Source organism: Bombina bombina, chromosome 3 (assembly GCF_027579735.1).
Source record: "Bombina bombina isolate aBomBom1 chromosome 3, aBomBom1.pri, whole genome shotgun sequence".
NCBI lineage: Eukaryota > Metazoa > Chordata > Amphibia > Anura > Bombinatoridae > Bombina > Bombina bombina.
The window spans coordinates 887,239,763-887,267,016 of record NC_069501.1 but is presented as its reverse complement, the minus strand read 5'-3'; the positions used below and the strand labels follow the sequence as shown (position 1 = coordinate 887,267,016).

At 38.5% G+C, this 27,254-nt stretch overlaps 1 long non-coding RNA gene across 1 annotated transcript in view; it reads right to left on the bottom strand.

The window, feature by feature from the left end:
• Positions 1-352: 352 nt before the first annotated feature.
• Positions 353-27,254, bottom strand: part of LOC128651969 (uncharacterized) — a 43,066-nt gene continuing 16,164 nt past the window's right edge. The window contains exons 2-4 of the long non-coding RNA XR_008401233.1: positions 23,620-23,667; positions 1,708-1,754; positions 353-474 (exon numbers count right to left, since the gene is read on the bottom strand). This is a non-coding gene — a long non-coding RNA (uncharacterized LOC128651969). The remainder of the gene's footprint in view (positions 475-1,707; positions 1,755-23,619; positions 23,668-27,254) is intronic.

Here is a 27,254-nt window from a genome sequence, read left to right as displayed (position 1 = left end):
AATTAGATCAGTATAATGTCCCTTTAAGAATGTATGTTCTAAGGTTGATTTGTAATGATATTTACATCGGTGGCTGGGAAGGACAATGAAGGTGGGGATTAGGGGAAAGGTGTTGTTGCGGAGGGATGGGGTGAGGTGGAGGGATGTGCCGAGGTGGGGGATTAGGGTCCTGCTCCGGTGGAGCGTGCACAGCTGGAGAGTCAAGGGCTGGGGGATTTGGTGGCTGTGCAGGTGGGGTAGAAGCAGGACGGGCAAAACAGGGAGAGAAGCGGTGAAGGAGGGCAGGGATTTGTTTTTGGGAAGGGGCGGATAAGGGGTCAAGATGGGAAGGGCCGGGATAGGGGTCAGGACGGGAAGGGGCGGGAGAGGGGTCAGGACGGAAATGCCCGGGAGAGGGGTCAGGACGGGAAGGGCTGGGAGAGGGGTCAGGACAGGAAGGGGCAGGAAGCTGATGCACAGAAGTGGAAGGTCCATCTGAAATATAGAATACAATTTTATAAATACATATATTATATGAAAATATGTTATTATCTTGAGAGAAATCAATATTCACCATCATTTAAAATCTGTATTGTTGTTCTCATAAAATATTTATACAAAATCACAATAATGAGTATGTTAAAGGTATTGATTGATTTGAATCAAGTATAATTAATAATAATATTCAATTGATCCTTGAAACTCTGATTGTTCACTGGTATTTTTCATAGAACATTTGATCAATACATTAAAAAGCATATTTTTAAAAGTCAACATTATGTGCTAATCTTTATGATTTTATAATATGATATTTCTAATTTTGCTAATATATTAGTACGCATGTATGCATTTGAGATTGAAATGCCATAGAGTTCTTTTAGACACATGTCCGTGGATTGATTTTGGAGACTCCAACAATTGGATAATATGGGAGTGTGTAATATGATCAAATCTAAATGGCCACTACACATAGCCTTTGAAACAAGGTAATCATTGATTAACATATAGACTAAGATGATTGCCTTTGTAATTTTAAATAGAATTATTTTAAGCTTGATGGTTTAATCAATTACTATTTAGAATCTATACACGGTAGATACTACCGTTCATGTTAAAGATTAAGAATAGAATGGTATCTATCTGACATTACTTTTACAGAGTATGTTTTGTGAATATCTCTTTTACATTAGGATTAAATGTATGTTATAGCAATATTAATAGACACATTCAGAATTGCATTTTCTAGATTAGAGGAATATTAATGTTTGTTTGAGTGAAATGGACACTCTACACATAAATCATTAGCAAAATCCCTTTACATATCATACATCATTATATTACATCAATGAATTTCAACAAGATTATGTTTTATGTATACTTAGAAGTGGCTGAAAAGCTCAGAACAGTGATGACCTAATGAGATGGTCTGCATCTAGGCACTTAGAGGAATAGCAATGACTGTCTGTACAATCATAAAATGATTATTGGGGGTTTGGATGTAATATGCATGTGACACCGTGATGTCATTCAGACAATTCATACATAAATAGGAAAATAAATAAAAACATATGTTCATGCTGCATAATATAGAAAGAGGGGCAGTAGTGTATTTTAAAAATAATGGAATAATATATTTTAAAGCGACAAAGCTGTAGACTTTATTTTTCTTCAAGAGTATGATTTGTAAACAATAATACATGTTAGATACATTATATATATTTGACGTACCATCAGACTCCGAGGGAGCCACTTCCTCCTCCATCACACATCAATCTCTGTAAAACATAATATGTTGTGTTTACGTTAAAATCAAATATTATAACATGTGTTACTGGTGCTCAAGGACACACATCAATGTTGCATTAAAGAGATCCTGAACCAAAGTTAGGAATTTCATCATTTCGATGGAGCATGCAAATGAAATAAAATATATAATTATTGATGATTAAAAATTAAATGGTATTGTCTGTATTTTGAAAATCAGGAAAAAAGCATAGTACATGGAACATTTAATAGTTCTCATGTGTGTATCGCTTGATGATTGTTGTTTACATTTATACAAAATAGCAACATGTGCTAACCATGTTCTGAAGCACAAAGGTGTAGACTAAGAAGCTTTGAGATCTTAATATTAAAATAACAAAAAATAAAAATACATATAATTAGAGGAATACATTATAAGTTTTATTTAAATGGAATGCTTCATCATAATCATGATCAAAATATTTTGGAAAAAGACACCTTTAATGACATATGAATCAGCCAATCACATTGAGCTCACATTCTATTGGCTGATCGGAACAGCCAATAGAATGCAAGCTCAATCTGATTGGCTGATTGGATCAGCCAATCGGATTGAACTTCAATCTGATTGGCTGATTCAATCAGCCAATCAGATTTTTCCTACCTTAATTCCGATTGGCTGATAGAATCCTATCAGCCAATCAGAATTGAAGGGACGCCATCTTGGATGACGTCCCTTAAAGGAGCCTTCATTCGTCGGTAGTCTGTCGGGAAAGAAGGATGTTCCGCGTCAGCGGGATGAAGATGGATCCTGAAGAAAGAAGATTGAAGACCCCGCTTGGAAGATGACATCGCCCGGATGTAATTAATAATTACATTGTAGCTATCTTAGGATTTATATTTATTTTACAGGTAACTTTGTATTTATTTTAGCTAGTTAGAATAGTTATTAAATAGTTATTAACTATTTAATAACTACCTAGCTAAAAGAAATACAAAATTACCTGTAAAATAAATCCTAACCTACGTTACAATTAAACCTAACACTACACTATCATTAAATTAATTAAATAAATTAACTACAAATAACTACAATTAAATACAATTACATAAACTAACTAAAGTACAAAAAAAAAGCTAAGTTACAAAAAAAAACAAATATAGGTTACAAACATTTAAAAAATATTACAACAATTTTAAGCTACTTACACCTAATCTAAGCCCCCTAATAAAATAACAAACCCCCACCAAAATAAAAAAAATGCCCTACCCTATTCTAAATTTAAAAAGTTCAAAGCTCTTTTACCTTACCAGCCCTTAAAAGGGCCATTTGTGGGGCATGCCCCAAAGAATTCAGCTCTTTTGCTTGTAAAAGAAAAATACAACCCCCCAACATTAAAACCCACCACCCACATACCCCTAATCTAACCCAAACCCCCCTTAAAATAACCTAACACTAATCCCCTGAAGATCATCCTACCTTGAGTCGTCTTCACTCAGCCGAGCAGCGATGGAACTGAAGAGGAGACCCGGAGCGGCAGAAATTATCCTCCAAGTGGCGCTGAAGAAGTCTTCCATCCGGGCGATGTCATCTTCCAAGAGGCGCTGAAGAAGTCTTCTATCCGGGTGATGTCATCTTCCAAGCGGGGTCTTCAATCTTCATCCCGCCGACGCGGAACATCCTTCTTTCCCGACGGACTACCGACGAATGAAGGCTCCTTTAAGGGACATCATCCAAGATGGTGTCCCTTCAATTCCGATTGGCTGATAGGATTCTATCAGCCAATCAGATTGAGCTTGCATTCTATTGGCTGTTCCGATCAGCCAATAGAATGGAGCTCAATCTGATTGGCTGATTGGATCAGCCAATCGGATTGAACTTGAATCTGATTGGCTGATTCAATCAGCCAATCAGATTTTTCCTATTTTAATTCCGATTGGCTGATAGAATCCTATCAGCCAATCAGAATTGAAGGGACACCATCTTGGATGACGTCCCTTAAAGGAGCCTTCATTCATCGGTAGTCCGTCGGGAAAGAAGGATGTTCCGCGTCGGCGGGATGAAGATTGAAGACCCCGCTTGGAAGATGACATCGCCCGGATAGAAGACTTCTTCAGCGCCTCTTGGAAGATGACATCGCCCGGATGGAAGACTTCTTCAGCGTCGCTTGGAGGATCACTTCATCGGATGGAAGATTTCTTCAGCGCCGCTTGGAGGATAACTTCTGCCGCTCCGGGTCTCCTCTTCGGTTCCATCGCTGCTCGGCTGAGTGAAGACGACTCAAGGTAGGATGATCTTCAGGGGATTAGTGTTAGGTTTTTTAAGGGGGGTTTGGGTTAGATTAGGGGTATGGTGGTGGTGGGTTTCAATGTTGGGGGGGTTGTATTTTTCTTTTATAGGCAAAAGAGCTGAATTCTTTGGGGCATGCCCCACAAATGGCCCTTTTAAGGGCTGGTAAGGTAAAAGAGCTTTGAACTTTTTTAATTTAGAATAGGGTAGGGCATTTTTTTTATTTTTGGGGGGTTTGTTATTTTATTAGGGGGCTTAGATTAGGTGTAAATAGCTTAAAATTGTTGTAATATTTTTTAAATGTTTGTAACCTATTTTTTTATTTTTTGTAACTTAGCTTTTTTTTGTACTTTAGTTAGTTTATGTAATTGTATTTAATTGTAGTTATTTGTAGTTAATTTATTTAATTTATTTAATGATAGTGTAGTGTTAGGTTAAATGTAACTTAGGTTAGGATTTATTTTAGCTAGGTAGTTATTAAATAGTTAATAACTATTTAATAACTATTCTAACTAGCTAAAATAAATACAAAGTTACCTGTAAAATAAATATAATTCCTAAAATAGCTACAATGTAATTATTAATTACATTGTAGCTATCTTAGGGTTTATTTTACAGGTAAGTAGTTTTAAATAGGAATCATTTATTAAAGTATAGTGTAGTGTTAGGTGTAATTGTAACTTAGGTTACTTTTTATTTTACAGGTAAATTTCTCTTTATTTTAGCTAGGTAAGCTATTAAATAGTTAATAACTATTTAATATCTATTGTACCTAGTTAAAATAAATAAAGTTGCCTGTAAAATAAAAATAAATCCTAAGATAGCTACAATATAATTATTATTTATATTGTAGCTATATTAGGGTTTATTTTAAAGGTAAGTATTTAGTTTTAAATAGGATTAATTTAGTTCATAATAGAAATATTATTTAGATTTATTTAATTAATATTTAAGTTAGGGGGGTGTTAGGGTTAGTGTTAGACTTAGGTTTAGGGGTTAATAAATTTATTACAGTGGCGGCGGTGTAGTGGGGGGCAGGATAGGGGTTAATAAATGTATTATAGGTGGCGACGGTGTAGGGGGGGCAGATTAGGGGTTAATAAATTTAATATAGGTTGCGGCAGGGTCCGGGAGCGGCGGTTTAGGGGTTAATACATATAGTTGCGGTGGGCTCCGGGAGCGGCGGTTTAGGGGTTAATACATATATTATAGTTGTGGTGGGCTCCGGGAGCGGCGGTTTAGGGGTTAATACATATATTATAGTTGCGGTGGGCTCCGGGAGCGGCGGTTTAGGGGTTAATATGTATAGAGTAGCTTGCAGTGGGCTCCGGGAGCGGCGGTTTAGGGGGTAATAACTTTATTTAGTTGCGGCGGTGTAGGGGGGACAGATTAGTGGTGTTTAGACTTGGGGTACATGTTAGGGTGTTAGGTGCAGACATCTCCCATAGGAATCAATGGGATGTCTGGCAGCAGCGAACTTGTACTTTCGCTATGGTCAGACTCCCATTGATTCCTATGGGATCCGCCGCCTCCAGGGTGGGCCGGAAAAGTGCCGAGCGTACCTGCTAGTTTTTTGATAACTAGCAAAAGTAGCCAGATTGTGCCACACTTGTGTGCGGAACATCTGGAGTGACGTAAGAATCGATCTGTTTCGGACTGAGTCCGGCGGTTCGAAGTTTACGTCACAAAATTCTACTTTTGCCGGTCTCTAGCCTTTGATAACTAAGGCGAATCAGCCTCGCCACAAATACGCTGCGGAATTCCAGCGTATTTGAGGTTGACGGCTTGATAACTAGGCCCCACTATGTTGATGTAATGAATCGGAGAGAGAGCATGGAATTTTAATCAACTTTCTAATTTATTCCTATTATTAATTTGTCTTCGTTATATTGCTATCTGTTAGATATATCTCTAATTTATCTTTCTTTATTTAAAAAAGAAAAAACAAATATGCAATACCAGTTTTGTAGCTATGAAGAAACTTAACCCAGAATAAATAATGGTATAAATGGGTTAAATAACAGAGCGAGATTAATTAGAGGAAAAAATATGGATCAGCTACAACACTGAGCTAGAAATATACTTAAAGTAAGAAGCAAGAGTAACAGCTTTAGGTGTGACTTCAGTTAGGTATGTATAGAGTTAATCTTCCTGGATGCACAAGATCAAGACAGCTGAAAAGTAATTGAATGCAAGTAAAAGTATCCCACAGACAGCATTTGCATAGATGATAATTCTGCTACTAGATATCAGCTAAGTGAGAAAAGAGATACTTGCGCTCTGATGATTCCAGGTGTAGATCTGACCTTTAACTTGAGACAATGTAACAAGCACAAATGAAATCCCATGTGCATAGGCAAACTGTAGCTTCTTGGCAGACTGAGACACTGATAGTGGAGATCAGCAGTAAAGCAGGAATCCACTTCATTGAAATAACTGGAAGTAAGTAGCTAGAGGTGATCTGTAACAAAACTGGAACTTGCAGGTAGTGGATGACAGGATGTTGTGGCAAACAAAATACACATGTGAATAAGAACTCTGAGATTAAAGTAGCAAAAGTTTAAGCAGCTGAAAATATAAACAGCTATCCTTCCACAGCGAGGTAAATCTGAAGGGAAACCCCAGATGATTTATAGCAAGGGAAAGAGTAGGTGGAGGATAATTGGAAAGTTCTTAAAGGTGTATTACATATCCCCCTCCTCAAGGAATCACCTCTGGGGATTGCAGTCGAGGTCTAGTCGGGTATCTACAATGAAAGGCAGTTATGAGAGAAGGTGCATGAACATCAGAATGTGGATGCCATAAATTATCCTCAGGTCCATACCCCTTCTATTTCTCTTGTAAGGTGTATCCAGTCCACGGATCATCCATTACTTGTGGGATATTCTCCTTCCCAACAGGAAGCTGCAAGAGGATCACCCACAGCAGAGCTGTCTATATAGCTCCTCCCCTAACTGCCACTACCAGTCATTCTCTTGCAGCTCTCGACAACATAGGAAGTAGCTAGAGAGATGTGGTGAATTTATGTAGTTTATCTTCAATCAAAAGTTTATTATTTTCAAATGGTACCGGAGTTGTACTGTTTTAGCCTCAGGCAGAAAGTTGAAGAAGAGTCTGCCTGTGGTTTTTGATGATCTTAGCAGGTTGTAACTAAGATCCATTGCTGTTCTCACACATAACTGAAGAGATGAGGTAACTTCATCTGGGGTAATGGCGTGCAGGGTCTCCTGCTATGAGGTATGTGCAGTTTAAATTTTTCTAGAGAAATGAATATGCTAGAAAATGCTGTTAATACCAGATTTATTTAAGGTAAGCCTGGTTACAGTGATTTAATAACGACTAGTATCATGCTTGCTGTAAAAGGTAATATTCTTATTACTTTCTCACATTACTGAAAATAAGATAACGTTTGCTGGAAGTGTTTAAACGTTTTTTTCTTCATATTGGTGATAAAACTTTATTGGGGCCCAGTTTTTTCCACATGGCTGGCTAGATTTTGCCTAGGGATAGTTTTTTATGGCCCTCTCACTGTGAGTACAGGTTGGGAGGGGCCTAATTTCAGGCCTAAATCGTGCAGTAGTTTTTGCAGCTTGAGACTTCCAGCTTCCCTGAAGGAGTCCCCTGAACACTTAGGACCTCTACAAAGGGTTTTTGTGCCTTAAAAAGTCGTTGCATGGGCAGGTAAGGCCACAGCAGAGCTGTGGCAGTTTGTTGTGACTGTTAAAAAACGTTTATATCGTTTTTTTTATCCGGTTTTGAAACTAAGGGGTTAATCATCCAATTGCAAGTGGGTGCAATGCTCTGTTAGTCTATTATACACACTGTAAAAATTTCGTAAGATTTACTACTTTTTATCACTGTTTTTCAATTTCTGACAAAATTTGTTTCTCTTAAAGGCACAGTACCGTTTTTATTTTTTGCTTGTTTACATTTATCAAAGTGTTTTCCAAGCTTGCTGGTCTCATTGCTAGTCTGTTTAAACATGTCTGACATAGAGGAAACTCCTTGTTCATTATGTTTAGAAGCCATTGTGGAACCCCCTCTTAGAATGTGTACCAAATGTACTGATTTTACTTTAAGTTATAAAGATCATATTCTGTCTTTAAAAGATTTATCACCAGAGGAAATTGACAAGGGGGAAGTTATGCCGACTAACTCGCCCCACGTGTCAGAACCTTTGACTCCCGCTCAAGGGACTCCCGCTCAAGTGGCGCCAAGTACATCTAGCGCGCCCATGGCGTTTACTTTACAAGACATGGCAGCAGTTATGGATCATACCCTTACAGTGGTATTGTCCAAACTACCAGGGTTACAAGGAAAGCGAGACAGCTCTGGGACTAGAAAAAATACAGAGCTCTCTGACACTTTAGTAGCTATGTCTGATATCCCCTCACAATATGCAGAAGCTGAGGCAGGAGAGCTTCTTTCTGTGGATGATTTTTCTGACTCAGGGAAGATGCTTCAACCTGATTCTGATATGTCTACATTTAAATTTAAGCTTGAACACCTCCACATGTTGCTCAGGGAGGTTTTGGCTACTCTGGATGACTGTGACACCATTATAGTGCCAGAGAAATTGTGTAGATTGGATAAATACTATGCAGTGCCTGTTTACACTGATGTTTTTCCAATACCTAAAAGGTTTTCAGAAATTAATACTAAGGAATGGGATAGACCAGGTGTAACGTTCTCTCCCTCTCCAATTTTTAAGAAAATGTTTCCAATAGATGCCGCTACACGGGACTTATGGCAAACGGTCCCTAAGGTGGAGGGAGCAGTTTCTACCCTAGCTAAGCATACAACTATTCCCGTCGAGGACAGTTGTGCTTTCCTAGATCCAATGGATAAAAGTTAGAGGGTTACCTAAAGAAAATGTTTATTCAACAAGGTTTTATTCTCCAGCCTCTTGCATGCATTGCCCCGGTCACTGCTGCTGCGGCCTTCTGGTTTGAGTCTCTGGAAGAGGCCTTACAGGTAGAAACTCCATTGGATGATATACTTGACAAGCTTAAAGCGCTTAAGCTAGCCAATTCATTTGTTTCTGACGCCGTTGTTCATTTAACCAAACTAACGGCTAAGAACTCAGGTTTTGCTATACAGGCGCGTAGGGCGCTATGGCTTAAATCCTGGTCAGCTGACATTACTTCAAAGTCTAAGCTTCTCAACATTCCCTTCAAGGGGCAGACCCTATTCGGGCCTGGACTGAAGGAGATCATTTCTGATATTACTGGAGGAAAAGGTCATGCCCTTCCTCAGGATAGGTCTAATAAATTAAGGACCAAACAAACTTTTTCGTGCCTTTCGAAACTTTAAGACGAGCGCGGCATCAACTCCCTCTAATGCAAAACAAGAGGGAAATTTTGCCCAGTCCAAGCCGGTCTGGAGACCTAACCAGGCCTGGAACAAAGGTAAGCAGGCCAAGAAGCCTGCTGCTGCCTCTAAGACAGCATGAAAGATCAGCCCCCGATCCGGTAACGGATTTAGTAGGGGGCAGACTTTCTCTCTTCGCCCAGGCTTGGGCAAGGGATGTCCAGGATCCCTGGGCATTGGAAATTGTGTCCCAGGGATATCTTCTGGACTTCAAAGCTTCTCCCCAAAAGGAAGATTTCACCTCTCACAATTATCTGCAGACCAGATAAAGAGAGAGGCATTCTTACATTGTGTTCAAGACCTCCTAGTTATGGGAGTGATCCACCCAGTTCCAAAGGAGGAACAGGGGCAAGGCTTCTATTCAAATCTCTTTGTGGTTCCCAAGAAAGAGGGAACCTTCAGACCAATCTTAGATCTCAAGATCCTAAACAAATTTCTCAGGGTCCCATCTTTCAAGATGGAGACTATTCGAACCATCCTACCTATGATCCAGTAGGGTCAATACATGACTACCGTGGACTTAAAGGATGCTTATCTTCACATTCCGATACACAAAGATCATCATCGGTTTCTCAGGTTCACCTTCCTAGACAGGCATTACCAGTTTGTGGCTCTTCCCTTTGGGTTATCTACGGCACCAAGAATCTTTACGAAGGTCCTGGGGTCACTTCTGGCGGTCCTAAGGCCCGCGCGGCATAGCAGTAGCCCCTTACTTTGACGACATTCTGATACAGGCGTTGAATTTCCAAATTGCCAAGTCCCATACGGACATTGTTCTGGTATTCCTGAGGTCTCATGGGTGGAAAGTGAACTAAAAGAAGAGTTCTCTATCCCCTCTTACAAGAGTTTCCTTCCTGGGAACTCTGATAGATTCTGTAGAAATGAGGCTTTACCTGACAGAGGACAGGTTGTCAAAACTTCTAAATTCCTGCCGTGTTCTTTATTATACTTCTCGCCCTTCGGTGGCTCAGTGTATGGAAGTAATCGGCTTAATGGTAGCGGCAATTGACATAGTTCCGTTTGCCCGCCTACATCTCAGACCGCTGCAACTCTGCATGCTCAGTCAGTGGAATGGGGATTACACAGATTTGTCCCCTCTACTAAATCTGGATCAAGAGACCAGGGATTCTCTTCTCTGGTGGCTATCTCGGGTCCATCTGTCCAAAGGTATGACCTTCCGCAGGCCAGATTGGACAATAGTAACAACAGATGCCAGCCTTCTGGGCTGGGGTGCAGTCTGGAACTCTCTGAAGGCTAAGGGGTCATGGACTCAGGAGGAGGCACTCCTTCCAATAAACATTCTGGAACTAAGAGCGATATTCATTGCTCTTCAGGCTTGGCCTCAGCTAGCGGCAGTGAGGTTCATCAGATTTCAGTCGGACAACATCAAGACTGTAGCTTACATCAACCATCAAGGAGTTCCCTAGCGATGTTGGAGGTTTCAAAGATAATTCAATGGGCAGAGATTCACTCTTGCCATCTATCAGCTATCCATATCCCAGGAGTAGAGAACTGGGAGGCAGATTTTCTAAGTCGTCAGACTTTTCATCCGGGGGAGTGGGAGCTCCATCCGGAGGTGTTTACACAGTTGATTCAACATTGGGGCAAACCAGAACTGGATCTCATGGTGTCTCGCCAGAACGCCAAGCTTCCTTGTTACAGATCCAGATCCAGGGATCCCAAGGCAGCGCTGATAGATGCTGTAGCAGCGCCTTGGTCCTTCAACCTGGCTTATGTGTTTCCACCGTTTCCTCTGCTCCCTCGTCTGATTGCCAAGATCAAACAGGAGAGAGCATCGGTATTTTTGATAGCACCTGTGTGGCCACGCAGTACTTGGTATGCAGATCTGGTGGACATGTCATCCTTTCCACCATGGACTCTGCCTCTGAGGCAGGACCTTCTACTTCAGGGTCCTTTCAACCATCCAAATCTGATTTCTCTGCGGCTGACTGCATGGAGATTGAACGCTTGATTTTATCAAAGCGTGGTTTCTCCGAGTCGGTCATTGATACCTTAATACAGGCATGAAAGCCTGTCACCAGGAAAATCTATCATAAGATATGGTGTAAATATCTTCATTGGTGTGAATCCAAGGGTTACTCATGGAGTAAGGTCAGGATTCCTAGGATATTATCTTTTCTCCAAGAATCATTGGAGAAGGGTTTGTCAGCTAGTTCCTTAAAAGGACAGATTTCTGCTCTGTCTATTCTTTTGCACAAACGTCTGGCTGATGTTCCAGACGTGCAGGCGTTTTGTCAGGCTTTAGTCAGAATCAAGCCTGTGTTTAAACCTGTTGCTCCACCTTGGAGTTTAAATTTAGTTCTTAAGGTTCTTCAAGGGTACCAAACCTGTTTTTTTACCTAAGGTGGTATCTAATAAAAATATCAATCAGGAGATTGTTGTACCGTCACTGTGTCCTAATCCTTCTTCAAAGAAGGAACGTCTTTTACACAATCTTGACGTGGTTCGTACTTTAAAGTTTTATTTACAAGCTACTAAAGATTTTTGTCAAACATCTGCATTGTTTGTTGTCTACTCTGGACAGAGGAGAGGCCAAAAGGCTTCGGCAACCTCTCTTTTTGGCTAAGGAGTTTAATACGCTTAGCTTATGAGACTGCTGGCCAGCAGCCTCCTGAAAGGATTACAGCTCATTCTACTAGAGCGGTAGCTTCCACATGAGCTTTTAAAAATGAGGCTTCTGTTGAACAGATTTGTAAGGCGGCGACTTGGTCTTCGCTTCATACTTTTTCAAAGTTCTATATATTTGATACTTTTGCTTCTTCGGAGGCTATTTTTGGGAGAAAGGTCTTGCAGGCAGTGGTGCCTTCCGTTTAAGCGCCTGCCTTGTCCCTCCCTTCATCCGTGTCCTATAGCTTTGGTATTGGTATCCCACAAGTAATGGATGATCCGTGGACTGGATACACCTTACAAGAGAAAACATAATTTATGCTTACCTGATAAATTTATTTCTCTTGTGGTGTATCCAGTCCACGGCCCGCCCTGTCATTTTAAGGCAGGTGTTTTTTATTTTTAAACTACAGTCACCACTGCACCCTATAGTTTCTCCTTTCTCTTGCTTGTCTTTGGTCGAATGACTGGTAGTGGCAGTTAGGGGGGGAGCTATATAGACAGCTCTGCTGTGGGTGATCCTCTTGCAGCTTCCTGTTGGGAAGGAGAATATCCCACAAGTAATGGATGATCCGTGGACTGGATACACCACAAGAGAATTAAATTTATCAGGTAAGCATAAATTATGTTTTTATAAAGTATTCCAGTCGACAATGTCTGATACGGGAGTCAAGAATCCTCTCAACTTCAAATTCATCTTGACCATCGATAACAACAGGAGGCGGTGACTGATGAGGGAAATGTGAGTTGGGAATATGAGGTTTCAGCAAAGAGACATGAAATGAAAGATGGATTTTGTATGAAATAGGTAGATCTAGAACAACAGCATTAGGATTAATTATCTTTTTGATAGAAAATAGGCCGATAAATTCATTGGCCAATTTCTTACTAGATAGTTGGAGTTTGAGATGTTTTGTAGATAACAAGACTTGGTCTCCTATACTGTAGCTAGGGCTTGGTCTACGTCGTAAGTCGTAGTAATGTTTTTGGCGTGATTTTGTCTCCTCTAGATGAGACTTAAGAATCTTTAATCTATCTTTGAAAAGAACAAAAAATTCAGTGGCACTTGGAGAGTTTACTGCACTCTTGGATATAAGGAATGTAGAAGGATGATACCCGTAGGTAGCATAAAAAGAAGATATCTTTGAAGATGAAGACATGGAGTTGTTATATGAGAATTCCAACTTTGGCAGATATGAGGACCAATCATCTTGTAAATGTGAGACGTAACATCTTAAATATTGCTCCAGAGTTTGATTAAAATCTTTCTGTTAACCATTAGTCTGGGGATGATGAAGATGGAGTATCTAGTATCTATATTTAAGATTTTACAAAGTGATCTCCAGAAAGCAGAAGTAAACTGTGTTCCTCGATCTGTGATTATGGTCTTAGGATGTCCGTGTAGTCATACTATAGAGTCAAGAAAAACAGTTGCTGTTGTCTTAGCCGTTGGTAACTGTTTGAGATTAATAAAATGTGCTAATTTTGTTAAAGGGACAGTCAAGTCCAAAAAAACTTTCATGTTTTAAATAGGAAATGCAATTTTAAACAACTTCCCAATTTACTTTTATCACCAATTTTGCTTTGTTCTCTTTGTATTCTTAGTTGAAAGCTAAAACTAGGAGGTTCATATGCTAATTTCTTAGACCTTGAAGACTGCCTCTAATCTGAATACATTTTGATAACATTGATAACAATGATAACATTGAGCTCATGCACGTAAAGTGACCTAGGACTGAGCACTGATTGGCTAAACCGCATGTCTGTCAAAAGAACTGAAATAAGGGGGCAGTCAGCATAAGCTTAGATACAAGATAATTACAGAGGTAAAATGTGTATTATTATAACTGTTGGTTATGCAAAACTGGGGAATGGGTAATAAAGGGATTATCTTTCTTTTTAAACAACAAAAATTCTGGTGTTGACTATCCCTTTAAATGGTCAATGACTACCAGGATGGTGTTGTAATGTTGAGAGGTAGGAAGGTCAACAATAAAGTCCATAGAGATTGTAGACCAAGGTACATCAGGAATAGGGATAGGCAGTAAGCAACCAATAGGTTTTTTTATGGCCAAGTTTATTTCTTGCACATATATCACAAGATGTCACATAACTGTGTATGTGTTGTTTCATTTGAGGCCACCAAAAATATCTTCCAATGAGTTCATTGGTCTTTTGTACACCTTAATGGCCTGATAAGACGTTATCGTAATAATGACGTAATACTTGTTCTCTGAGGTTTTTAGGAACATATAATTTGTTTACATGAAAAAATAAACCAGAAGTTGGGTGTTTTACACACTCCTTAGGATGATTTTCTTCAGTAGATAAAGAAACTAATATGTATTTTTCAAAACCAGTTAAAGATCCCAAAAACTTCTCAGGTGGTATTAATGATTTCAAGAAATCATTCTCAGGGACATGGTCATGTGTTCTGGACAGGGCATCGGGCTTGGTGTTGCGTGAACCTGTTCGGTAGGTGATACAAAAATCAAATCTGTCCATGAACAGGGCCATCTAACTTGTCTAGAAGACAAAGTTGTGTTCCTTTTTAAATACTCCAGATTTTTATGATCAGTGTATATTAAAAATTGAACTTTTGTTCCCTCTAGTAAATGTCTTCAATTTTCTAGAGAACTTTTTTTTTTTTTTTTTAATTATATTTTTTATTGAGGTTATATCAATAAAACAACATATATGAAGTACCACAAAATACAAATGATATATAATATCACAAACAAATATAAACTGAATAAGGCAAAGGTAATGCATTAAATCTATGTGGAAGGTCATCTCAAACCTCATTTTATATTATTTGCTGTGATGAGCTCCTCACCTGATAAAGGAGGTTACTTTTGAACCTGATGGCGTTTATGAACAGTTAGAGAGGAGGTTGGCATTGAAAATGGTCACTTTTGGACCTAGTGTGTAAATAGATAGAAAGATGAGGAAAGTCAGCAGACCAAAGCTGCTTTAAAAAAGGAAGAAAGAAGAGCGAAGAAAAGATGAGAGAGGAAAAGAAAAGGGGTGGGGGAGGGAGATGTTGGGCTCCTGAGAGAAATGTGTGTTATCAAAGGATCCGGAAGTGTATAGGGAGATGACGAGTTAATATAACACATTTAAGTAGGAGGGATATGGTGGGTAATCTGTTAAGATGGTACAAGGGCTAAGGGCATCTATATTACCTCTGTGGGGACTATTTGAGCATGTTTAGAAAAGTAAAGAAAAGACGAAAATGTGATATGAACCAGCAGTTTGTTAAGCTAGGTAAAAGACTATGTCAGGAGGATAACAGGGCTGTTGGCTATAGTCTGTGCCCGTGGATTAGGTGAGAGGGAGTGAGAAGGAGAGTCTTAAGTTAGGTATGGGTACTTAAGAGGCCCAGGTATGTAAGGGACCCCTATCCGCGACATCTCCAAGTCTATGTGGGAAGTACTGGGTCTGGTTCTCTCTAGGCTGGCCCCTTACTGAAAACAGAGTACAAAAATTTAAGCATAATGCTACCAAGATCCCTTGAAGGGAGGGGTGAGACTGTACAATGAGAGGAGACCAACTGAAGTAGCCAGGGTGCAATCTCAGAATCATTTTAGATGAGTGATAGATGGGGCCTAAGTACCTATAAAACATATACAAACTTGTACTGTCTCCTTAATAGATGTCTTTCCAGGAAAGGGCTAATATCAGACTAGAAAAAAGATGTAAAAGGGAAGATGTAGCACTCAGTATCATGGAGAACTCATAAAGATAATAATCTAGCTCCTCCTGGTACAGTGAGTGCTTCTTATTATAGTGTAGACGGATTTTGTATGCCTTTTGACACAATCACATACTCAGCTAGGTAATTGTAGTAGCTGCATAGTGCATATAAATAGGGACTTCATGAATACATAGTAAGGGAATTTAAAAGTACTCTCTCCTCTGGTAAGTAGACAGTGGGGTATCAATAGGTATATCAAAGAATAAAAAAAAACAGAACAGAATAATAGCAAGATAAATGGTCAGTCTTTCCCTAGTCTAAGTTTAAATAAAGTAGTACATTGCTGTTATCTTAACATTCTTCTCATAAGCACATTCATTCTACTAAGCATGGGCTACATGTTAGATGGGGTTAGCACGAGCCACATAAGTAATATATAATAGCAGTTACCGTGGGTATATGAGGATTACATATAGTTGAAACCATGTTCCATAAGCTAAAGACACAAAAATATGGTTATATATATATACCTCCTAACTGATAAATAGCTGTCTACTGGAGTAAAATTGAATGCATAAGGCATATGTCAGGATGTGAGCATAGTGGACATGGACTCATTTACAGTATATGTTGCCAACTCTTAGCGACACTAAAAATATAAGGTAGTTAAACTAGAATATAAACTGGAGCCTGATTTTCAGAGTACATACATTAAAAGAAAACTGAAAGTATTAAATAACGTTCATAGAGTCTCAAATGTGGAGGCCTATGATTTCACCACTTAATATATTGACTGCTATCCGACTCCCGACCGGATTAAGTCTGTAAGGTCCCAAAGCTCCTCTAAGTTGAAACAGATGACCAGGTGATTGTCTCGTAGGAACTTAGGTATGGGGCATTCCTGAAAAAGGTATAGCCTGATCTCTGCCATGATGTAGAATTGTCCATGGACCATGCGGATTCCTAGTCGCTCCGGGTCCCCCACCCAGGGGCCGGCCGCATTCCCCAAACGGGCAACCCAGGGCAACAGGACGAGCACTGACTTCTCGGCTGATGTCCAAGTGGGGTCGGGTGGTCGGCCAGGGGTCTGGTATGTTAGAACAGGAGGTCGGACCGGATCAGGTATCAGCGTAGGGAGAATGCTCCTCGGAATAGCAGTATCAGGTGCAGTAGAGAGGATATTGCCTTTATGTGGCTGCATGGGTGAAGTAGCTTTCTGCTTTATTTGTGATTCTCCGTCACTTAATAGCCAGCCGCAAGTGTTCTCAGTTGTATAGATCAGGTACCGATCATCGGCGTGGGATTCCATGCGCTGCTTTGTGACCTCCCTCTCTGCCGCCATATTGGTGGTGTCAGTGTCTCCCTCCATACAAGGAGCTCTGAGTATAAGGCTAAGTTCAGTAAAGTAACCGTCCATCTTTAGCGCCAGTTCTCCCAGTAGTGTCTGGATCAGTGAGCCATATTCCTCCATTATGCAAAAGGGAAATCCTCTCCACACAGTGCTATCCGAGAACAAATCTTGATGTTTAGCATCTATTTTCCCCACTTTTACTCCTCTCCTCTGGGTAGCGCTTGAGCGTAGTAGTAAGTTGAAATGAGGAAGGGGATCCACCGCCCTGATCTTCGGGTATAGCAAAGATTATTCCTGTCGTGTCCCTCACAAGAACAAGGTTTACGGGCAGAAGTCTGCTTGTACGGATTGCTTAGTCAGTCGCTGTATGCTTATTTATGACTGGTATCGAGTCCCCACATCTGGGAGCCAGACAAAATAGCGGAGCAATGAGGGCTATGCGATAGTTCCCGGGATCAGGGCCGCATCATGTAGAGGTGCACTTTTTGTGGCTCCCGCTCAACCCAGCTGGGCAGTCTTGGTGTCTCCGAAATCAGGAGCTTTTGTAGATAAAGTTGTATGAGCTCGAGGTATCAGATTGCAGATATATTTGTAGTAAAGTTAAGGTTATTAGGTATGTAAGCAGGAGCTCAAAGAAACACGTCTGTTCTCTTCCAATGCTAACTCCGCCCCCCCTTTCTAGAGAACTTTTGATGGCGAGTAGTTCTTTGTCCCCAATACTATAATTACATCCGGCAAGGAGTAATGTCCTGGAATAAAAGGCTATTGGATGAAGCCTAGAAGTAGACTGGTTATGCTGAGACAGAACAGCTACTATTCCTGAATTCGAAGCATCTACTTCGAGAACGAATTGAAGCTCATGGTCTGGTATGGTTAATATAGAAGCTGTAGTAAAGTCTTGTTTAAGACGTATAAACGCATCTTGGGCTTCAGAGGTCCATGAGAATCTTTGGTTTTTCTTGGTAAGTTGGGTCAAAGCTCTTAATTTAGAAGAGAAATTACGAATACATTTTCTGTAAAAGTTTGAGAAACCAAGAAATCTCTGAAGAGATTTTGTTGAAGTAGGTTGAGGCCAAGTAGAGATTGCTGTAACTTTATCAGGATCCATCTGGATGTTATTGGGAGATATAATATACCCAAGGAATTTTATTTTGGTCACATGAAAAAGACATTTTTCTAATTTTGCAAATAATTTATGTTCACGTAAACGGGTGAGTACCCATCTGACATGTTTTTGATGCTCATGTATATTTTTCGAATAAATTAGTATGTCATTTAAATATATAATCACACACATGTCCATTAGGTCTCTGAAAATTTAATTAATAAAATGCTTAAAAGTGGCTGGGGCATTGCAAAGCCCGAAAGGCATAACATTATACTGAAACAGACCGTATCTGGTTCTAAAAGCGGTCTTTCACTCGTCGCCCTTTTTCATTCATATGAGGTTGTAAGCACCTTTCAAATCTAGTTTCGTATAAATGGTTGTGTTAGTGAGTCATTCAAGTAATTCAGGTATAAGTGGAAAGGGATACCGGTTTTTAACTGTAACTGCATTCAGAGCTCTGTAATCGATTATAGGTCACAAAGTTTTGTCTTTGTTTTTTTACAAAGAAAATACCTGCAGCTGCAGGAGAGGTGGGGTGAGTTATGAAACCCTTTATAAAGTTTTCATCTAAATACTCACGTAGATAGACAAGTTCCTGTTGTGACAATAGATAAATCTTTCCATAAGGTATTTGTGACCCAGGAATGATATGAATGGGGCAGTCAAAAACTCTGTGAGGTGGCAAACACTCTGCCTCTTATAAAAAATGTCTGTTAAGTCCTGATATACCTGTGGAACTACAACCTCAAGACTGGATATAGCAGTATGTGGAAAACAAGTTTTAAGACAGAAAGCTGACTGAAATGATACAATGTTCTGTGTCTAGTCTATTGTGGGGTTGTGGGTAAGTAACCATGGATGCACAAAAAGGATTTTGTGTATTGACATTGGAATAACGTCAAAAGAGATGTATTTAGTGTGACCTTTGTCAGTAGTTAGAAGTAAAGGAATAGTATGTCGGGTAATTGGTCTTTTCTGAATGAAAGATCCATCAATTAATTTGACAAAAATAGGTGTATGCTTACACACAGTAGGTATTTTATTGAGCTTAACAAAATCAGCATCTACAAAATTTCCACATGCCCCTGAGTCTATTATTGCCTCAGTCTGGATATGATGTTGATCCCACTGAAATGAGAAAAATACAGTGAGTTGGGTAGGAGGTCTGGTAGATGTAAGACTATATACACCTATTTCCTTACCCTTCTTTTGTTTTGTCAATGCTGGACAATTGTAAACGGTATGATCTTTGTTTCCACAGTATAGACAGAGGTTTTCCAACCTACGTCTAGCCTTTTCTTCTTGAGATAGAGGTCCATTTATAGTCCCAATCTCCATAGGTGTTGGATAACCAGATGATTTATCCTGACTGAGTGAGGATGAATGAATATGTTTAAACATGGGGTCATATGCTTGTCTTTCTGCTTTTCTCTCTCTGAGTCTACTATCAAGAGTGGTGCTTAGTTTAATCAAGCCTGTAAGAGTATCTGGCATGTCTAAGCGAGAGAGCTCGTCCTTTAGAGACTCAGAAAGTCCTAAGCGGAATTGGTTTTTTATACTTATTTGATTCCAGAGTGAATCTGAGGCCACATCTGGAAATCTGTAATATACTATTAAACAGTTCTTTTTCCTTGTTTTAGAGTGCGTAATTTAGTTTCAGCTTTGATTTGAGTATTTGTATCTTCATACAAACTGGCCATAGCCAAAAAGAAATCATTAAGTAAATCCAATATGGGGTCATTGTTTTCAAAATAGCGATTTGCCCAAGTTCTGGGTTCGCCTGAGAGAAAAGAAATAGTGCATACTTTTATTCTTTCAGTGTGGTAGGTACATGGTCTCATCATAAACAGTAGATTGCAGGCATTTCTAAAGTCTCTGAACTCATTATGTTTTCCAGAAAACAGCATTGGTAAATTGATATGTGATTCAGGTATGTCAGTTTGTTTAGAAGCCATGCTATCCTTTAACAAAGTTTTCAGAACCAAATTTTCGGCTTGCACCTCTGTTAAACCTCTTGCGAGGTAATCAATCTTTTGGTTGAGATTTGAAAATTCGTTAGATATTTCATTTGGGTCCATCTCACCCAAAAAATAATTGGCCTGAATATTATGTAAGATATATATCTAATTTATCTTTCTGTCTTTAAAAAAAAAAAAAAAAGAAATATGCAATACCAGTTTTGTAGTTCTGAAGAAACTTAACCTAGAAATAAATAATGGTGTAAATGGGTTAAATAGCAGAGCGAGATTAATTAGAGGAAAAAAATGGATCAGCTACAACACTGAGCTAGAAATATACTTAAAGGGACATTAAACCCAACATTTTTCTTTCATTATTCAGATAGACAATACAATTTTAAACAACATTCCATTTTGCTTCTATTATCTAATTTGCTTCATTCTTTAGATATCCTTTGTTTACGAAATAGCAATGCACATGGGTGAGCCAATCACACGAGGCATCTATGTGCAGCTACCAATCAGCAGCTTCTGAGTCTATCTAGATATGCTTTTCAGCAAAGGCTATCAAGAGAATGAAGCAAATTAGGTAATAGAAGTAAATTAGAAAGTTGTTTAAAATGACATGCTCTTTCTAAATCATGAAAGAAAAAATTGTGTTTAATGTCTCTTTAAAGCTCACTAAGAAGCAAGAGTAACAGCTTTAGGTGTGACTTCAATTAGGTATGTATAGCGTTAATCTTTTTGGATGCACAAGATCAAGACAGCTGAAAAGTAATTGAATGCAAGTAAAAGTATCCCACAGACAGCATTTGCATAGATGATAATTCTGCTACTAAATATCAGGTAAGTGAGAAAAGAGATACTTGCACTCTATTGATTCCAGGTGTAGATCTGACCTTTAACTTAAGACAATGGGGCATATGTAACAGGCTCCGTATGGAGCTTGATGCCCTGTGTTTCTGGTGAGCCTGCAGGCTCGCCAGAAACAGCAGTTATGAAGCAGCGGTCACAAAGACCGCTGCTCCATAACCTGTCCGCCTGCTCTGAGCAGGCGGACACACATAGCCACAATACAACCCGATCGAGTACGATTGGGTTGATTGACACCCCCCTGCTGGTCTGCGAGTCTGCAGGGGGCGGCGTTGCACCAGCAGCTCTTGTGAGCTGCTGGTGCAATGCTGAATACAGCGAGCGTGTTGCTCGCCGTATTCAGCGAAGTCTGGCGGACCTGATCCGCACTGTCGGATCAGGTCCACCAGACTTTGATAACTAGAGGCCATTGTAACAAGCACAAACAAAATCCCATGTGCATAGGAAAACTGCAGCTTTTTGGTAGACTGAGACACTGATAGTGGAGATCAGCAGTAAAGCAGGAATCTGCTTCATTGAAATAACTGGAAGTAAGAAGCTAGAGGTGATCCGTAACAAAACTGGAACTTGCAGGTAGTGGATGACAGGATCTTGTTTATCAATTGAGCTGTAAATGTGGAAAAATTTATATAGGTAGGACAAAAAGAAAAATCAAATACAGACTCAGAGAACATGTAAAAAACATAGAATCAGGATTTGATAATCACAGTGTCTCGTACCATTTTAAAATTTGTCACAATCAGAATCCTAAGGATCTTAGTATAAAAGTTATTGAATGGGTAGCACCAGATAAATGGGACACTAATAGGTTGTTAAAATTAAGACAAAGGGAAACCTATTGGATTAAAACTTTAGATTGTTTAGAACCTAAAGGGTTAAACATTGAATTAGATATACAAGCTTTTTTATGAAATAAATATTAGTTTTTATACATGTTTTAGCTTTAAACTATTCTTTTACAATTTGATTGACTGTAGATATGTTTTACTGACCCTAGATATCCTCTTAAGGACATATGACGGAATTTTTCCGTCAAAAAACAATTGAACAAACTGAAAGCTGTGTCCTTAAAGGGTTAACTATTGCATGTAATGACATATATCATTATTTTTATTTTTATCTTTCAGCGAGCTTTTAGAAATCATAATGAATTATACATTCATGAGAATTATTATAAATTTTGATTTAATGAGTGAATAACATAGGAACCATAGGTATGTATTGTTTTATTATCCACGGATTTTACATATGTTTTTAATTTGCACATAATATATGGGATCTATTAACATTTAAAATGCATAAATTAGCCTTCGTTAGGTGGCATTTACAATATGTATTTACATTTGTATTCTTATTTTTATCTTTCTTTGTTCTTTTTTTTTTATTGACATGTCGTTTTTTACTTTATCATATATCCATATTGATAGTAATGTGGCTTCTTAATAAGAGGATTGCAGTAATTAGCAAACTTTTATCCACTGCTTGGACTGATATTAATTTTGAACCGGACTATTACCAGTTAAACTTCCGGTATATAAAGGTCTAGGTTGAGAAGCTTCAGTATTCTTGATAAAGTCCCGTCGATCGGGACAAAACGCGTTGAAGATCAGTTTGCTACCTTTTTGTCCCACAAGGGATCCGTAGCGTATCATTCTACTCCTAACAGCCGAGATTCCACACTTAACCTTCTAATGACGTCACTCCCCGTGACTGCAGAGCTGTATTGAAAGGACGGACAATACAGCGTGAGACACTGATACCCTGATATTACACCCTACAACATCGGAGAGATCCTGAACTGATATCAGGGGGATATATACGGCAGTCGGCCTTGATATGAACTATACTTCTTTTTATCTTGTGAGTGTGTTTGAGTCATTGTTTTTGTATAAATAAACTGTTTTTCCCTACATTTGAGTCGGCGCTCCTCTCTCTTTTTCTTTTTTGCACAGTTACGTGGGAACTTTGGAAGTTTACCTAGAAGAGCTGCGGGACTGTATTTTTCTCTGTGAACTTTCAGAGCATCACATAATCCAATATTAATCTAACCACATTTTTGGACTTTGGCTTTGTAAGTACCTGTGTTTGGTTAAACATATATATCAGCCACCTGTGTACCCATATGTTATTAACCAACTATCTTATAAGAGTTTTATTGTATGTTCTGTAATTATTGCTTTATACACATTGGGGTATCCTTTTAGCGCTTTACTGTATATTTTTGTATATACACCTGTTTTTTCATTGTCCCTTTAATGATAAGAAGAAAATATCAAAGCATATGAGATGTATATCTATATATTCTGCACATGTGTAAAAGTGTGTTAGTATTGTCTAAATGTAGCCAACAACTGTCAAGCACTACCCAGGTACAGAATACAAAATGGGCAAGACCCTAATATTACATTCAAAGAAAGATAGCAAGAATCAGAGGAATATCTTTGAATACTAATAAATTGTGATTTGGATTACAATGGAATTAGATGTCTCAATCGTGATTCTTCTTTTTAAATACACTTGAAATCGAATTAGAAGATCCTTGTTAATATAGATCAATGTGAATGGATTAGGCAATGTTATGTCCAAATTTGTAAGCCAAAAGTAAAGTATAATGAGACATACCAGACTGGGACAAACCCGAGCTTGAGGTTCCAGCGCCAGCATCCATCTCTGTAAAATATTAAATCAGGATTGGATATCATTAATACAACTCAGAACTTTGACACGAACAATCATAAATTGTTTTTCAAATTGATAAAGTTAAACATTGTTAATGAAAAAGAAAGTGCAGGGATACATACAGTAAAGATTTAGGTTTTAGGTGAAGTTTCACTTTCATTATAGATACTATAAAAAGAAAAAGAATGAGAATATAAGGAAATTAGTAGAATCAATACAAATTGTGTACACAGTATAAAATAATATACATATACATAATCAAGATAAAGGTAACAAACCTAGGGATAATATCCTTTATATATGAATAAATAAGTCAGGAAAGGAGAAAGGAGCTACCTCTAATACAAGAATTAGAGAACATCTTATAACAAGACATAGACACATACATAGATTATACGAGGAAGTAAGTACAAATATAGATAAAGGGGAATCAGTTGATCTGATATACTTAGATTTTGCAAAGGCATTTGATACAGTGCCACATGAGAGATTAATGCACAAAATTAAGGGACTGGGAATAGCTGAAAATGTTAGCTCATGGATAAATAACTGGATAAAAGAAAGGGAGCAACGAGTAGTAGTAAATGGATCATACTCAGATTGGACAAAGGTAATCAGTGGCGTCCCCCAGGGATCAGTACTGGGCCCTGTTTTTTTTAATATTTTTATAAATGACTTGGAGCAAGGATTAAATAGTGACATCTCTATTTTTGCAGATGATACTAAGTTAAGTAAGGTCATTAGGTCAGAGCAGGACGAACTCTCTTTACAAAGGGATTTGCTAAAATTAGAACTATGGGCAAGTGAATGGAAAATGAGATTTAATACGGAAAAATGCAAGGTTCTACATTTTGGAAGTTAAAATAAGCAGGCTACGTATTTTTTAAATGGGACAAGACTTAGCCAAACACAGGAGGAAAGGGATTTGGGAATAGTAATAGATAACAGGCTAAAGATGGGTGCACAATGCAGGGCAGCGGCTTCAAAGGATACTAGCATGTATTCAAATAAGATACTAGCATGTATTAAAAGAGGCATTGATTCAAGGGAGGAAAGCATAATTCTGTCATTATATAAAGCCCTGGTAAGACCTCACCTTGAGTTTGGAGTGCAGTTCTGGGGACCGATTGCTAAAAAAGATATTGCAGAACTAGAAAAGTTCAGAGAAGGGCCACAAAGCTAATAAGGGGATTGGAGAAATTAACCTATGAGGAGAGGCTAGCCAAACTGTTTTCTTTAGAAAAAAGGCACTTGAGAGGTGACATGATTACTTTATATAAATATATTCAAGGCCCATATACAGAGATTGCAGAAGCTCTGTTTATTCCAAGAAAATTATTTCTGACAAGAGGTCATAATTTAAGGTTGGAGGAAAGGAGATTTAATTTCCTGCAACGGAAATGTGTTTTCACTGTAAGAGCAATAAAATTGTGGAACTCATTACCAAAGGAGGTAGTGAATGCCAATACCATAGATACATTTAAAAATAGTCTGGATACATTTCTGTATATAAACAAAATTAATGGATATGATTGCTAGTATTAAATGGGTCACATTTTAATGGGGTTATTTAAGCTTAACTGGAGCTTTTTGTAAGTATTTTAGATTTGTATAGGTTGAACTCAATGTACTTCAGTCTTTTTTCAACCTTATCTACTATGTTACTATGTTACATACACAGGGTATGTCTCTTTAAGGATTTGATTCCCCTACAAGTGGACATATACACGTATCCCCTGTACCTAAAATGACAAAGAACTATATATAGCAAGAAGGAACCAGCGTTAAGGTCAGGATGTATATATAATACAAAAAGATCCCCTTTCTCTTTAATTCAATATTAATGTTCGTAAAGTAAGGGCATTTGCCAGGCATTAAAAGGGAGGACACAGCCTTTGAGCTAATGAGCTCAAGCACGCTACTTAAATCGGATAGGAGGGGGTGGCCCCTACCTCTGATGAAGCAGCCAATGGTGTTGCAAAACGCGTCAGGCCCGCCCCCGCATTATACACTTCATGCAAATACTGTAGCAGGCTACTAGCCAGAGATCGCATACATTATAGTGTGATCAGGTTATAATTATTCCTGTACGGTTCACTGCATAACGTTTCTTTTATATTTTACACAGCAGCACTGTAACGGTTCTAGCACAAGGCATCAATTGAAAATTGTTAAATGCTTGAAAGACCCGTTAACTCTGCATAATGATTTCAGCCTCTATTGGAGGAATTTTAAAGCACCTCTGTTTGCACTGCACATTGGTTTTTAACATAGAATGTTTTAAAGATCAAATAAATTGTAATTTTATATACTGGTTTCATATGGCCTCCCTAACCTAGAGATACCTAAGGACACAGAGAGCTATAAATTTAAGCCTCTGTTACCATCTGGGACACTACTCCTAATATAGACAGGACAAAGAGGAAGAGGACCTAAGCGGAAACAACATAAGGAGACTAACAATAGATATCAGCTTTAATCAAGTGCTCTATCTATACCTCATACTGGATGAGGTTAAATCACGTGAGTGTGCATTTATACATCCTTTGTAGTGAATTACACTGTCAAAAAAGAACTTCACTAGGAGTGCCCTCTTGTGCGCTTGTCCGCTCTCTATCTTTATATATATATATATATATATATATATATATATACACACACACACAAACATATATATATACTGTATCTCACAAAAGTGAGTACACCCCTCACATTTTTGTAAATATTTTATTATATCTTTTCATGTGACCACACTGAAGAAATTACACTTTGCTACAATGTAAAGTAGTGAGTGTGCAGCCTGTAGTGTAAATTTGCTGTCCCCTCAAAATAACTCTACACACAGCCATTAATGTCTAAACCGTTGGCAACAAAAGTGATTTCGGAGACAAAGTATCCCCTTCCTCGTTACATTAAAACTTTTTGGTGTTTGAAAAAGTCCAGCGAGTGCAAGTTTTTGCTACTATTATCTACTACTCACTAGCACCCTGGCTGCTGAATTTTGAAGTGAGAGTGCTCATCTTGGTACTATATATAGGGTGAGCATATTGCCACTTTAAAAAGGGACACATATGAAAAATACATATGTCAGGGCTATTTTTAGGTCTGTTTAAAGAAATGTGTTGTATAAGAACCTTGACATATGTATTTTTCATATGTGTCCCTTTTTAAAGCGGCAATATGGTCAGCCTAACTATATATATATATATATATATATATATATATATATATATATATATATATAAATAAACCATGCAAGATGTGAATCCGCCCTCCTGGGGTCAACCACCTGGTCCCTCTGTGTACATACAGCAAGCTTCAACAAAGTCAGAGGCAAACCAGGTTTTCTTCAAAGCAATTAGTCAAATTTATTGACATTTCGGGGAACAAAACTCCCCTTCTTCAGAACACAAATAACACACACAAACCATGCTTAAATAGCTTCCTGTCAAAAAAGGCACCAAACTGACATCATTTCCGGTTTAGGTTAACGTGACCCTGGAAATTTACAACATGCACTTTCGGGTTATAATAATCTTTATACGTACAACAATTGTGAACAAAAAGAGGATCACTAG